Source organism: Lepisosteus platostomus, chromosome 19, assembly GCF_059453375.1.
Source record: "Lepisosteus platostomus isolate fLepPlt1 chromosome 19, fLepPlt1.hap1, whole genome shotgun sequence".
Classification (NCBI taxonomy): domain Eukaryota; kingdom Metazoa; phylum Chordata; class Actinopteri; order Semionotiformes; family Lepisosteidae; genus Lepisosteus; species Lepisosteus platostomus.
The window spans coordinates 14,488,312-14,504,213 of NC_142629.1; the positions used below are offsets into that span (position 1 = coordinate 14,488,312).

The 15,902-nt window shown below is 43.9% G+C and overlaps 2 long non-coding RNA genes across 4 annotated transcripts; one reads left to right on the forward strand and one right to left on the reverse strand.

Moving 5' to 3' along the window:
* Window positions 1–11,598: 11,598 nt before the first annotated feature.
* LOC148645187 (uncharacterized) lies at window positions 11,599–12,607 on the reverse strand. Of its 2 annotated transcripts, none has more exons than XR_015928426.1 (3): window positions 12,502–12,607; window positions 12,147–12,229; window positions 11,599–11,809 (listed from the first exon to the last, which is right to left on the reverse strand). It is a non-coding gene; the product is annotated as an uncharacterized LOC148645187 (long non-coding RNA). The 2 variants fall into 2 exon arrangements; XR_015928425.1 differs by having other exon boundaries at window positions 11,599–11,812.
* LOC148645188 (uncharacterized) lies at window positions 12,021–15,610 on the forward strand. Of its 2 annotated transcripts, XR_015928431.1 has the most exons (6): window positions 12,021–12,302; window positions 14,274–14,429; window positions 14,568–14,641; window positions 14,845–14,889; window positions 14,995–15,056; window positions 15,362–15,610. It is a non-coding gene; the product is annotated as an uncharacterized LOC148645188 (long non-coding RNA). The 2 variants fall into 2 exon arrangements; XR_015928430.1 differs by lacking the exons at window positions 12,021–12,302; window positions 14,274–14,429 and having other exon boundaries at window positions 14,437–14,641.
* The last annotated feature ends 292 nt before the right edge of the window (window positions 15,611–15,902 follow it).

Consider the following 15,902-nt stretch of genomic DNA (forward strand, 5'->3'; position numbering starts at 1 on the left):
CGGAACAAACGCACTCAGCTCCCTTCTCTCCCGCAGAACCCGGCGCACAGGTGCGCGGGGCGTGGCCTGCGAGAGATGTCATGCAGGTGGGCGTGGTTACAGACTGACGGTTCCGGTTGCTTTTTTTCTGACTCCACCTGGAAACTTGTTAAAGAAATCGTGCCTGTTTACAGAAGCCCCCGTGAGTTACAAGTTCCAAAATCGTTTTTTGTCCCCATAGACTACTGAGACACTTACTGTTCTATAACCTGATCTATCTAAACTCTGCAACAAGAAGTCAGATTACTCAAAAGTAAAGAGGCTGTGGGTTTAAACAAAATGGCTGGTTTGCCTGTGCCACTCTCCCACAACTCTTTGTGTAAAGAACTTATAAATACACTTCCCCATGACATCCTTTCACGTTTCACATGGTTCATGTCAAAGAAGTCCACACTGTATTACTGCAACTTATTTTTTCAACTGGTTAACTGCAGTAGCTACTTAACTCATTAGTATGATTTTCAACACTACTGGACTGAAGTACATGCAGTATTACATTCTAATAAATTAAAATTTCTCAACCTCAGTGCAACCCTTTTGCTAATCCTTAATCCTTAACCCTCAGCATTACAAATGGATAAAACATCAGGGAAGCTGGAGTTTACAAAAGAGGAGGTGGAAGAATATTGGTAAGAACCCACAGTGACCCCAGAGACCAGGAGGAGCTGGAGACGATGGCTTCACTCGCTAAACCAGACAGACCCACCAGTGCTTTTGAAGAGTTGGAGCCTACCTGGCAGGAGATGAACAATTTCCTAAGAAGGTCTGGAGCAGGATCAGCGCCACAGGCAAATGGTGTCCAGGACAAGACTCCCAAGTACTGCGAGAGGCTCAGGTGGAGACTCTAGAAGCTGGTGAAAGCAACAGGGAGGAAGAACTCAGTCAAGGAAAGCTGGCTGATTGCAAAGAGGTGTGTGAGGCTATGAGGATAGTGGCTGCCACTATGGACAACTCAGGCTCAGATGTCTGGCTCAGGCTCAGGCTCGCTGATGTCTCTGTCCTCTCTGATCTCCTCTGAAATCAAGCCCTAGGTCCCTCACATCGCTGAGTTCTTCACTCGTGGTGTCCTGAGCTCAATTAGCTTCACCTCCAGCTCTCACCCTCTGGCTAGTCCTTGTCAGGGAGAAGCAGCGGATAGCCCTCGACTCGATCAATCCAGTTTGACCAGAGCTGCTCTATCGCCTTCTTTGCCTTACTGGCAGGCCGACTCAGCATCGACCGAGGCTGCTTCTCCTCCAGACCTTCCTGCACCTCAATGACACTTCTCAATCTCTCCAGGAGCTTCCCTGCTCCTCTCCACCCCTCCAGGAGCCTCCTTCTCCCCCCTGTAGCCACTGGTCCTCTCATGACCAGCCAGCCCTCGGGCTTCCAGGTCCTCCTCCAGCCACTGACATCGTCTCCTGACACCTCCTGGCCGGGTCTCACACAAACCAGAGTCTCCAGAGTCTCCCTCTCACACTCAGACTCAGCTCACTCATCACACCCAGTCTCCAGCTCCTCACTGTCGGGCTGAGCCTTGACGCACTCATGTTAGAACCACACAGCCCCTCAGTGCCTCACTCTCGTGTCCTAGGCTGTGCACACACAGCTGCCAGTGGACCTTTCCTGTGCCCAGTCCCCACTGCGAACTACCTCCACCCCCAGTGGAGCTTTAGCTCCCTCTCACTCTCATTCCTGGCCAAGAAGCCTGGTCAGTACCTGGATGGGAGACCTCCCGGGAAAAGCTGAGGTTGCTGTTGGAAGAGGTGATAGTGGGGCCAGCAGGGGGCGCTCACCCTGCGGTCCATGTGGGTCCTAATGCCTCAGTATAGTGACAGGGACACTCTACTGTAAACACGCGCCGCCCTTCGGATGAGACATAAAACCGAGGTCCTGACTCTCTGTGGTCATTAAAAATGTGGTCGTTAATAAGGGTAGAGGAGGCACATGAGCGAAAACTCAGGCAATATCAGTCCCTTATCCCTGAATGTGTCAGAGAAATGGATGGAGAGTATGGAGTCTCCCAGCTGAAGCTGGCTGTAGAGGTTTTGTGGGACAGTCACTTTGGAGAGGCCTGGGGCTGCTTGGTGTCAAACAAGCAGCAAAGAGAAAGTTAGTGGCCAAGGTCAGTAAGCAAGTGCGTGCAGTATCCATCTGGATACTGGCTCTGGATGACAAGGAGTGAGCTTTGGCTGTAAGGAGACAGACCTGAGTTGTTATAAGTGGATCTAACAACACATGTGCCATAAACAATCCAGTGAATCTAGGAGAAAATGAGGGTTATATGTCTTCACACCTCTGTGTTAGTTTATGTAAATGCTCCTCTGGTAGGATTTATACTAACAAGACATGTCTTGCGAGTTTTTTGGCCCTTCTGAGAGGGGATATGTGACCATTTTTGAGGAAGATGTTCATGGTCCATCTCCCATTCCTGAAGTGTTCAAACTGGTAGAAGCAGTAAGAGCAGTTCATTCATAATGGGTTGTGTCCGAAACAATTATTTTTAGGGGAAGAAGGGATTTACAGAAATCAAGGGATGAATCTGAAAACTGATAGGCGCTGGGCTTCTTTGAGTACATGAGGAGAAGCCAAAACCTTAAGCAAACACAAAGAAAATGTTATTTCAGACTCTACTGGTGATTCAAAAAGTCACTCTGCTAGTTTAAGTTTAAGTGCCTGCTTACCAAACCACCAGACCAATTCTCAGTGCAAAGGGAAGGAAGCTGTTCAACTGGGAAAAACTGTTAAAATCATCAGCCAATACAGGGCATCAAAACACATGTCTCAATATTATCCCCCAATCTCCTTAGCTACCTCAAATTTCAACACTCTCAACAATAATTTTTATTTTTTAAATACAAGAGACTCCAATCGTAGATAGATAGATAGATAGATAGATAGATAGATAGATAGATAGATAGATAGATAGATAGATAGATAGATAGATAGATAGATAGATAGATAGATAGATAGATAGATAGATACTTTATTGATCCCGTGAGGGAAATTGCAGTGCAACAGCAGCTTAACACACACAACACAGCCACAGTGTAACGAATTATATACTAATAGTACAATACATACAATACAATACAAGAGTTACTCACAGTCCGGACACACAAGAGGAAACTAGAATAGAACAGTACACAGAAAATCGTATCACACATATGAATATAAATATAGATGTAGCTATAGATATAAATATAAATGTATTGCACAGGTCCCTGGCATATATTGCACAAAAAATGGTTGTAAACGGGAAAAAGAAAAAGAAAAAGAAAGAGAACAGATGTAGCAGTAGATGTGTAGATGCATTTAGTCCAGAAACAGGTCACTGTCGATGTTGCCTCTGCCAAGACGCAAGGTGGATGCGTTGTACTGTCTTATGGCAGAAGGCAAGAATGACCTCCTGTAGCGCTCCCTGTCGCACCGTGGATGAATCAGTCTATTGCTGAACGTGCTCTTCATTCCTGCAAGCCTGTCATAGAGGGGATGGGAGAAGTTGTCCATGATGGCCTCTAGTTTGGACACCATTCTCCTCTCAGCCACTACCTCCAAGGGGTCCAGGTCAGACCCAATGACAGAGCTTGCTCTCCTGATGAGCTTGGTCAGCCTTTTGGAATCCACTGCTCTAATCCCAGAGCCCCAGCACACCACTGCGTAGAAAATGGCACTCGCTACCACCGACTGATAGAACATGTGTAGCATCTTACTACACACATTGAAGGACCTGAGCCTCCTCAAGAAGTAAAGTCATCTTATAGATGGCCTCGATGTTCTTAGACCATTCCAGTCTATCGTCAATGTGCACTCACAGGTACTTGTAAGAGTCCACCATCTCCACACCACTCCCATTGATGTAGACAGGAGTAGGTTTGACCTTTTTCCTCCTGAAATCTACCACCAGTTCCTTTGTCTTTGTTACATTTAGTTCCAAGTGGTTCACCCCACACCACTCCACAAAGCTGCTGACCAGTCCTCTGTACTCCTCCTCCTGCTCACCCTTGATACATCCCACAATTGCAGAGTCATCTGAGAACTTCTGCAGGTGGCATGACTTTGAGAGTTGTACTTAAAGTCCGAAGTATAGAGGGTGAAGAGGAATGGAGAAAGAACTTGAGGTGCCCCTGTGTTACTCACTACCTGTTCAGACACACAGTTCTGAAGTCTCACAGACTGTGGTCTGCCTGTCAGGTAGTCAGTGATCCACGAGGTCGTGGAGGCATCGAGGCATGTAGCAGACATAGACAAGTGTTCTGACAGAGGAAGAGGAAGAATACTGGGTAGGGATGCAGAAGTGGTTTAAGAGTTCATCACAAATCTGTATATGTATAAGGAATATATATAAACCATTACGAAATCATTATCTTTTTCTACTAAACGATTTCTGAAACTGATTGAGTTATGGTGAAATGTTTAGGAACTAATAACGTTCAAGGAAAATGGATTAAAGCAATGTTGCACTGTCCCTAGAAGGCTTCTGTAGGCACCTTGCATTTTGGCTCAAGCCCAGGCTGTGGTGTTTCTCTGAGCCAAGATGGCTTCTGAGCAGACAGGGATCTGGAAGCAGGTGTGCACTATCGAGCTGGACTCACCTGGGCATTCCACATGAGGATTGTAGGGCTTTGGGGATAGGTTCCCATGGAATTAGCCCAGCCCCTGTAATTAACGAACAGGCTTATAAAAGTGAAGTTTGGGAGGAAAGTATTTATGTTGTGCTTTGAATTGATGAGGAACATGAGAATTATTCAGTGTGAGTTTTGCCCATGCTCCTGTGGCTTTGGAGTAGTGGGCTTTGTTTGGTGAGAAGAGCAAGATGTCACTGGTTTGGAACATTCAACCAGAACTGTTCCTGAAACCAGTTGATCCTCTGTGGGACTTAACAAGCTGAGCTGTGGTTTGGAAATACAGTAAGTGATGCTGTCCAGTAGGGGGAGCCACATATGCTAGGATGTGTGAGCCAGCTCATGGGTCAGCTATGTTGGGGTGAGTTAGAGCTGTGGAGGAAATTGGCATTGCAACACTGACCAGGAGATGTTCAGGGTGTCGTATGCAAAACCAAGCTGAGCTTGTCCACATTCGTCTTTCTGTATTTTCTAGATGAGGGTTAGCTGGCTGTACTTCTGTACCGCCTCTGGAGGCAGTAGGTCCTTCAGTACAGGACTGACACTCTGCACAATTGAGTCTTCCTGGGGATGTACATTGCATTGATCTTTCCTGTATGTCTTGGCAGCATGCTCTTATGGAATCCCTTCCCTAGTCACAAGAACCCCATTCCAAGGGACCGGGGACAAGGACAGCTGAAAAGGGAAGGGCCCAGTATGCTACTGACTCTGGGATGCAGAAACCCAGCTTGACCCTGCTGCACAGCCAGTGGAGAGAGATCCCTCCACTGAAATTCCAGGTAGGGCACTGCGGTCCTTAGCTTAGCTGTTGAAATGACTAGAAAATGATGCTACTCTGGATAAAAGCATCAGCCAAACAATCCAGTCCCTTTTTGCTAAAGGCTGCTTCCTCACAGCAGTATCTCCACTGGACAGTGATGGAAACCAACCTTCAGTGATGGTAATGTTCTGGATGAGGTTGAGCATGCTCTCCATGCTTGGGAGTCCAATGTGTGACTGGCCTGGGTATGAGTGTCCAGTGTGTGTGGTGTCAGGACTTGGTCATGTAATCTTTCCTTTCACAAGATGTTCTCTCTCTTCCCCCCCACACACTTCTGAAAGAGCCCCTTTGATCACCACGGGGGAAGAATGGAGAGGTGGGCTGTGATGCTTTTTATTCCTTCCTGGGACGATTGGAGCAACTGGAGTTCTCCAATAGCAATGGGAGATCATCAGCACCACATCTGTGATGTGGAACCAGGATCTGTGGTTTGTATAGGGCTCCTCTGACCTTCTGTCATGTCCTTGAGCCTGCTCTTGTAACACCTGTCATGTCTGTACAATAAAGTCAAGGTGTCACTGGAAGTCTTGTGTGTGTACAGCTTTTAACTCTGTCCTCTGTGGTGCCACTGTATAGACCCTGATGCTCTATTGGACTGAAGATCAGTGCCTTCAGGCGTAGCTTTCATTGGACTACAATGCAATGTGGAGGGAAACTGCTGTATCTTCTCATGTACTGGTCAGTCGTAAAGGGACAAATGGCACCTGGCACTAACCCAGGAACTTCAGTTGACACACCTGTAATGCAAGTCTCTGCCTACTTAATCTGTGCAACTTCCCAGACCTCATCCTGAAACACCAATGGAAGTGGTTTTACATGTCCTCCACTATTTACCTAGGACCACTGTGGGGGGTGGAGAGACTGCAGTTATGTAAGTTGATCACTCACTGATAGGAGCTCCTTAAAGGGTCCTCATTTTGTTGTGACTCCTATAGCATTTTACATCAGCTGGATGCTTAGTCCAAGTCATTAAATGGTCTTCTAATAGGTAAAAAGAGAAACTGCAGCACTCAGCCTCCCCCCAAAATGTGGTTGAGAGAGTCTCCATTTACTCTAGAGCATATAGGGTTCTGTTACTAAATTGCACTGAGAGTAGATTTATTTAATCTGGGTACATGGCACAGTTACCATTCTTCCTTAGCTATTTTGTATGACTACTTTGGCATTGTAGGGGCAGGCATGTAATGTTAATACAGTATGCAGGGAATTCCACAAAGCTTGCATTAGTGTCATATATGCAGACGTGTCTCTGAAATAGACTGTGCAAGCAGCGCTGTACCTTTCACATTGCAGAATCTTGGTCTCTTGTGTTCAGAAGGGTTTCATCCTACTGCAGTTATTTCACTACCACACAAGGCTCAGTCCTCTTTTGTAGGTGGTGTTTGACATAGTGGTGGGGATTCATTTTATTCATTGTGAAAATGCAGCAGAAACTGGTGACATGCACCAACAGGCCCTCTCCCAGTTAGAGGAAAAGAGAAATTAAATTAATGGAAAACAAGCCTAGGTTTAGCCATGAATTTAGCCACGACTCCAGGGTAACATCCCTACACTTTAATCTTTATAGACCTTAAACATCGTAATGACTGAACCTCTTAGAGCAAGGGGTAAGATGGAAGAGCACCTACTACAGGTCTCTCCCACCCCAAACCCCACTTGCAGCAACAGTCTGGATTCCAGCTTCTGTACTGGTCTTGAGTAGGCTCAGACTTGCCTAATGTGAGATCAGGCTACAAGGTAGTAATACTATGTTTTATTTTTCCAGATCTGCTTCCTGACTGAAGAGCTGAGGAGTTTTTATTGGCAAAGTTTAGAACCCAGTGCCACGCTCTGTCGACTGGTGGCTGGAGTACCTCTATCTCCTATTGGTCAGCTGTTTGTATACTGAGGAGCTGTTTTTATTGCAAGCTTTATTATTGGTCAATAAGACTTTTGATCTCATTAAGATAGCGAAACTGAAGTACTGCAACATAAAACACCGCAATAATGATTGAAGTGGAACAAGACAGAGCAGTGCTCGTACCTGCAGGCCATATAAATCAAACTCAGAGATGACAGAGAGTAGAAACTGAAGCCAAGCTGCACACAAACTACAGCTGACTGGATATGGTGAGTACGTGATTTCCCATTTGGAAAAGAACATAGAGAACGTGTTGGAAGACAACAGGAAAACAAAGACTGTGTATGGAACTAAACCATAGCAAAACAAAGAAAGGGCAGGGGTAGAAGACAGAAGAAGAAAAAAAAGTTAAGAAATAATCAAGAGCAGATAGTATAAGATAAAAAAGTAAAAAACAGACCTTTTGATCTGACACGCCTTTAACTCACCAGATCGGGGACTCCTTTCTGTTTCTTTATGACCTCGCTACCTGCCATGGGAGTTTGGGCAGGCGTTTGCAACTCTTCTGTAGATTTCTCCTGATGCTGATTATAAAACTGCCTCAGAAATTCATTTGGGAGATTTCAATGGCTGTTTGCTTAAGTCAGTTCTCCCTAATGATTATCAGTTTGTAAAAGGCTACACAAGAGGTTCTAGGACATTAGATCCCTGTTATGGTAACATTAAGAACGCCTTAAGTTCATATCAAACCACCGACATGATGATCTGATCTAATCCAAAAAGAAAGAGCAGGAATTCAAACCTATAATAGATTGAGAGGGGAAAGTGATTCAGAGGAATATATAGGAAGAATTGAAACTGGCTAAAAGAGATTATAATTCCAAGGTGGAGAAAGTAATGAATAGAAATAATGTACAGGAGGCGTGGCGTAGGATCTAAACCATGATTGGCCAGGTGCCCCTTAGAAATGGGAGCTGGCTTGAGCACACACCCCAATATGTAAATGAATTGATTTTTTTTTTGCTCTGTTCGAGAGTAGAGAACTAGGAGAACCTATTTTTAACAATGTGATTGGGCCCACTGGTGTGTCTCCCTTTACTGTAACATCTAAACAAGTGGAGTGTGTGTTTTTTGTGTTTTAAAGACTCGTAAATGAATGTGCCTGCAAAATCTGGAAGGCAATACTTTGCAAAAATGAACAAGTCATGAAGAGCTTAGTCCTGTATTTTATAAATTATTCCAAAAGTCACTGGACATATATACAGTTCTGAGTTTGTGGAAGACATCTGCACATTTGCATAACTCTAGTTAAAAACTGAAAGTGGATGAAAAAAAGGGAAAGATAAAATAGCACACATAGTTACTTTTTGAATTCAAGAAGGGAGGTTTGTACGGGTAAGAAGGCATGATTGGCTCTATTTTTGAGGGAGAAATTGGACAGATTTTTCTTCCTTTGAGAAGAAATGTATTTTTTCATATGGCTACATTATCTGTTTGCCAGGGTGTTTTGGAGACAAGTCGCTCTGTGTTTGTTTGTTTTATTTTATCAGGGTAGACCTGTGTTTTTAACTGCTATTTGCCTCAGGTGTGTTCTGGTCTTGGGTTCCATCTACTGATCAACCTTACAGATGCCTGTAACCCCCGCGGCATCACACTTTCATTTAGTTTACATTGAATACTTATTACCTAAGAGCGACGTGTTTCAATCTGAGATTTAGCTTTTTTATTTTAAATAGAAAGCCTGGCATTACTTTCACTTTCCTATTTTCTCAGCAACAGTCTGGCCTCCCGGGGTCTCCTGTTGAATTCGCTCTCTGCCTGTTCTCACTCCTCCAGCTGGTCTGTGGAGAGTGAGCAGCTGCGACAGGTCACCCCTGAGGCTGGAGGAAGGGGCCCCACCTGTGGATGAAGTGTCCTGGGCTCCTGTGGGGTGAGCAGTACTTCATCAGCGCAGGTGCTGGAGGATATTACAGAGCTAATGGTCTTAGGTGGCACTGTTCCCCTGTGGCCCATAATGTCCATACCAAAGCCCCAGTACAGAGACTCCTGGAGTGAACTTAAAATATCCTGGGCCCTACAGCGCTCAGACAGGTCATTTCACCTCAAACTCGTGAAGTTACACCTGAGCTTCACGATTGCTGAAAGGTAATTTTACATGCTCCTGGACTTGTACTAAGCATGTCACTTCCAGCCTTACCTGATGCAGCTCTAGTTGAGATCAAATCTTGTTATGGACATGAATGGTGTGATTTGAGAGCCATGTCATCCTAGCAGAAACCCATCACTGACACTTGTGCTATTATTCTAGACAGCTTTAATTGGTTTCTATCACAGTTATTTAAGACAACATTTTACATACAGCTATATAATGAATCATAGATAATGATTGAACAATAGGCTTTGTATGGATTCTATTTTCCTCTGGGCTTGAGCAACTGTCCCTCCCTGCTGCTGACAACCCAATTCTACAGAAAACCTGTCATGAGTTGTTTTGAACTGTGGGAATTCTGTTTGTCACTGCACTTAAATGTGTGTATCTGTATGTATATAGGAGCAGAGTAAAACTAGTCAGGTGAAGGCCAGAAACTGAGTACTACAGATGGATGTTGGGCACATTGTTAGGACTGATTTTTAGGCTCATGATTTTCAATATCAATTACTGTACATGAAACAGACATGAAATGGTTTCATAGCAGTTTTGCTTCTACAGTAAGTAGCCATGTCACAGTGAAATCTGTTTTCATATTTGTTAGTAGAAGACTGATTGTATTTCTATATTATGTAACTCTCAACAGTGCTGATGATCACAGGCCTTTCCCCTGCGTTCTTGAGCTGGGGGGATCATGAGGACCACCTGGACACTCAACACAGTCTGCAGCCTCACCTGCATGAGAGGTCATTCTGAACAGCAGGTTCTTACGTCATTAAGAGGGAGTTTTGATGTAGGATTTTGTCTTTCAGGGGTTTAAAATATGTCACATCCCTAATTCTTTTAAGAAAGGTTGATATGAAAATGTTGGAATTGTTATGAAAACAACAGAGTGATCATTTTATACACATTCTCTGTTTTCAGTAACAGCTTTGCACCTGGAGTAACAAATGTTGAAAGTTGTATCTCTTCATGTCTCTTGTTTTTCAAGGAATCAGTGGATAGTTTAATGTTTCATGTTTTCTTTTGTGAAAAAAAGGAAATGTAAACTAACTTTGTAAGCAAACAAAGAATGGTTTTCCTTCTGAAATGTCTTTTTCTGAGTAAACTTCCAGTTTCTTTCATTGTGTCTATGCTGTGGGGACTAGACAAATCTCTCAGAGACCAGGATAGACATTAAGATTGATTTACATTTGATATGTTTTTGTCCTAAAGTAGTAAACAGTAAATATTTTAAAGAAGAACTGCCAAGGTGAATTCTGCTTCCTGCAGATTAAAAGTTTATTCCTTTTTGAATGTTCAAAATGATTTTTTTTCTGTCACTGAGTGATAGTTAAACACTTGAAGAGTTTTAGTGTTTCTTCTTTGAAATATACGCACATCTTAATCCTTGGTTGTTAAATTGCTTTAGTTATTTAGTCTGTTCTCAAAATGCTTTCTTAAATGTGGAATGGTGTTCAGAGCTGTTGTGTTGTGAAGCAGATTGTGGGTATGTGTTATTGCATCACACAGGTGATAATTAACCATCTAGTGCTCTTTCAGAGGACAGTGTGCTGTTCTCGTACAGTGCTGTGATCACTGTTCTTTCATGGTGTTCTCAGCCACAGGAAAGCACATTAAACATCTCTGCTGGCTTTACATTCTCTCTCAAATCCCTGCTAATCACACACTGAATATTTCTACACAAAACACTTTCAGTTAATAGTGGAGTCTCTTGTCCCTTCTGGGTCTCAGGAGTCAAGCTGCAAGCAGGACTCAGCTCTGAGCTGAACCTGCCCATTGCCAGAAGCAGGCTGGGCAAGAGCAATATTCACTTCGAGAGAGCTATGACATTAAGCAAATGCCTCTACAGAATTATTTTACCAACATCAGTTGTGCAATCAAGCAGTTGCTTGTCCACAGGCTACATGCCTTTGTGTACATTTGAGCAACAGCTGGAGTTTTACAGGCAAAGTGCAGGGAAGAAGCTTGTGCAACAGCTACCATGGATGAAGATGAAGCACCTTAAATTCATGACTGAGTGGCACTCTGAGCAGCCTGAAGGGGTAAAGGAGACAGATGCAGGCTCATTAAAGAAACAGGAGGCTGATCTTATGTGGAGGCTCACTTCCAACATGAAGTGATCCAAGATACCCAAACAAATTGGTTTAAAGAAACAATCCAAAGACTAGTTTATTGCAAAAGTCGAAATAGAAACAGTACAGGTGTAACACGACCGGCTGTTATCCAGACGCTCCGGCGGCCCGCAGTCTGGAGCCCCGGGAGAGGAAACGCTCCAGTCAGGACAGCCGGCCGGAGAGACGGTGGCCACCCGGGACCGCGAGGTGAGTGCGGCTGGTGTCCGGGATCAACTGCTGCTGCTTGAACAGGGGAGAAAAAGCGTTTCTATCACATATAGGCGCAAGTTCTGGCCTCTCGCCAAAGCCAATACAAAGGTAGCACCTGTTTTTGAAAATAACCTATTTATTCGCTGGGAGGTGTTCAACGGAGCGAAACCATATTTCCCCCACCCTCAGATTACGTGAGCGCAGCTGTGGGTTTCTTCATCACATTCTATTGCTTTACCATACTGAGAAAAGTCCATTGGTCCTGGGATTTCTCCGACTACGAACACAAAGCTCTTTCTTTAAACCCGAAAGCAAGAGGCTCTGCAAGCAGAGTGCAGACCGGTTGGAGTCTCACCTTCGAACTGACCGCTCATCTGTCCGATTTCACGCCACACGGGAGCTCTGCGCTTCGGCAGTCAGGCTGTTGTAGAGGACAGGAAGTCTGGGAAGCTGAAGAGGAGAAACTAGTCAATAAGACACCTGCTGAAACACCAACAGACCCGAGAAAGCATTAAAAATACAGGTAGCCATTTTAAATAGTAACAATAATCCGTTCTATTTCGCCTGTTGAAAAAGATACGAAAGTTACTGGTTTAGTTTGAATTCAACGTCTCTTTCAAAGCCAGTTACTGTCCGCCTTCTTAATTATGATGCCTTCTCTCGTTTCGTTTTGAACTGTTCCCATCCACATATGAAGCAAATTTGACCGACATTCTGCTTACCAAATAAAGCAAAACATCCCGGGAGTATTTTCCTGTCGCTGCAAAGCCGCCATTTAAGGACAAAGACGCAATCCTCCTGCCAGAACCATTTTAAAAGGACACTAATTGAAGGCGGATAAAGATTGATCACACCTAACTGTGGACTGTTAATTAATTAGACATGTCTAAAACACGGACTGGATCCTGGAGTTGACATGGATCCCTCACTCTTTCCGACACAAGTAACTGGAGTCAATCCCGTTCCATACTTTTAACTGAACCGCTGATGAAATAACCTTATTGAAACTTTAATTGAGAATTTACGATTTGTGTGCATTTTAATTCAAAATACTATATCCATCCCCATCTATCATCAATAGTAAAAGGTTAGAAGTTAGCGACACCCTTGCGCCAGAAACAGTGTTTCAGAATTCCGTCTTTTAGCTTTGGGTCAAGCAGTAAGAATTATACTGTTAGTGTTTGACAGTCAGTCTCACCTGTGATTACTGTACTGTACGTCACTCACTGACCGTGGTTCCCTTTTCACTGTAGAACCTGTGTATACAGTGTAGAACACGATATAGACTTTTAATGACTTTTTAAAGTAATCAAAATGAATTTGCATCTTTTCGAGACACTTACAGTATCAGTTAATATAAAACTCTGTTTCCACTACTTCATTGCCAGCGGTCTGCTATTCATAAACAACACTTTCACCACCTGCACTCTGTGCATTTGACTGCATTTTGACTACAATAACTTTCACATATTATGGTATATGAAGTAATAGCGTCTCTAATAGTAATAATAAGGAGCGAAGTGATGCTCCATTGATTGCAAAACTTATTTCATTACATCCTTGTCACTATTCTGTTTTCTATGCACACACCAGTTCACTTTCTATTTACATCTATTGCTTTTGATTTTTAAATCTTTCATCTTTAAACTTCTATGTGGAACCTTGTCAAACGCCCATGAAAATATAAATATATTATGTCGTGACACCTGCTGTTTTTAAGGAACTATAGGGATATTCTGCCCGGACATCAGCTGGAGTACAAAACATATAGACCGATTTAATCGTCCATGTAGTTTTTTTTTTCATTTTAAGTTGTCTTTAGAATCATTAAATACATTTTGTTTAAAAAATAATGCTTGATGAGAGAGCGAACAGGTGGAACTGCCTCGTCTCGGAGCTATGACTTGGCTTTAGGCTGAATAAGAGATATACATGGCCGGTATTTTGCGTAGCCGGCCTGGTGGCTCCGCGGGCTGAACCATCGGACACTTCTAAAGTTCAGAGAGCAGATCGACTCCCGGAGAGTCGTGTGAATTAAAGTCGAGCCCCGAGCCTCCCCGTCAGTCTGAGACCTAAGCCCCGGGTGAAGCTCTCATGCTGTCGGGGTGAGTTTGTAAAGGGGGCTGTTCTCTACCACGCCGGCCGTTTTGGGGGGCTCCATTTTCGGGGCCTTCCAAAACAGGGAAAATGGGGGTTTAAGTCCTTTATAAATGCATAGATCGGAATTCAATTCGAAAAAGCAGCTCCTTATACCACTGTGACACCTGCAGGACAGGTGTGGCACTAGCAGTGCAACAGAGGTGCAGTCCTGACTAGGGGCGACAGGGGTCTCTCTCCAGCACATTTCTCTTGATTCGACCAGCTGGCCGCAAGATAAACGAGTCCGGCAAACAGTTTTGTAGGGGAACGTCAGTGAATTGGGTTCTTTGAAAATCCTTAGCCTTTAAATACTAAATGTATGATTTGGTGAGTTCAAGTTTCTATTTATCTTCAGTAGCGTGAGTGTTGAGCCCTTGTAAACGAGTGCACAGCTGTCATTCAGGAGCCGAGCCCGCCCCCAGAGTGACCTTCCTCAGCGGACACGCCCCGTCCACCTGTTCCACAGGTGCGCCCGGCAAGATGGCGGCGGGGTGAGTTTCTGCGGCGTGAGGTGCGTTTGCGTTTAATTTCGAATTTTCTGATTTTAAATGCTAAAACTCAAATTTCACTTTGAGGAAAGTTGGACAAAAATGTATTGTTGTTGCAACTTTTGTTATTTGCATCTGTTTCTGTTTAATTTGTGTTTTAGGACTCCGAAATGAGTGTTCTGTTTGAGCGTGCTCTCAAAGTTTTAAAAGTCTGCGGTCCCATCCTATCTTTCATGTAAGTATGTTTTTATAAGATAAGGTCTGTTTATTTTAACGAAAAAAGGCTGTAGTTAACCTTCAAACATTTGCTTTCTAAAGTCAGTAGCTGTGAAATCTCCGCTTTTCGGATTCGGGCTATAATAACGCTTTCCGCTCCGAAATGATAAACCCTTGTAAAGGTTTAATTTACTAATTCGTATGTTTTTTTTATTTCTCTAGGCGACAAAAGGATTTCAAGAACGGATCTTGTGTTTTTTTCCCATGGTACGTTATATTCCTTCCTTAACCATCCTAAATTCGTGTAACTTGTAAAATATTGTATAAAATAAAAAGTTAAATGTACTAATTCTCAAGTTTTTATTTCTACAGCTGACAAAGGGATTTCAAGAACGGGCCTCCAGTTATGAAAAACCTACATACTTTTCTCCAAGGTAAGTTATATTCCTACCTTGTGCTACACTATATTTGTGTATCTCGGTAAGACAAGATTTATGTCCCAGCATTTGAACACCGGAATGGGTTTAGACTATAACTTCTTTTCGTTTCGTTCTACTTTTGTTATATACGAATATCGTTTCAGTGGGATGTGTCTGTGATTCCTCATGAAATTACCCATTGGCTTCTTGTTGAATCTGAGCGTGTTTTTATATTTCTTTATTCCGGTGGCTTATTTATAAAGTGAATGGATTCTGCAAATCAGATATGCTAACTTGATCCTTTTTTTTTTTGCTTTCAGTTCAGTTCTGCGGCTCCTGGTTCTCTGCGCTCCAACGATCTCCTTTTCACTCCACTCCAGCAACTCGACGAGCGCTGGCAGGTTCCTCTCGACAATGTGTGCTGCTTCTTACATTTGATTTTTGTTACCAGTGGCTTGATCTGTAATGTCCCGTTCCGTGCTGTATTTTATTCTTGACCTGCATGTTTTCTGTTGACTGCTGCTATTGTATGTGCTGTGAATTCTGCAATAAAAAGTCATTTCATTGTCTGCATTGTCCTGTATTTTCGAAGGTGCGAAGGGTTGTCTTGCAGCGTGCGCCACGCACCGCAAGGCGACACCCCATCGCACTGACCTGGAAAAGTGCGAGGACGCCCGCCTTTTTAGATAGTCTGGGGGGGAAAGGGTCCCTAGGAGGGAGCGTGGGTCTAGCCCTGGGGGGAGGAGAAGGGAGGATAGCTCTAGCCAAGCCCCCTCACTCCCAGCAGGAGGGGAAGGCAGGCTGGAGATGGCCTCGGCCCGAGAGAGAGGAGGCACCCGGGGCGGACTCAGCCCATCAGTC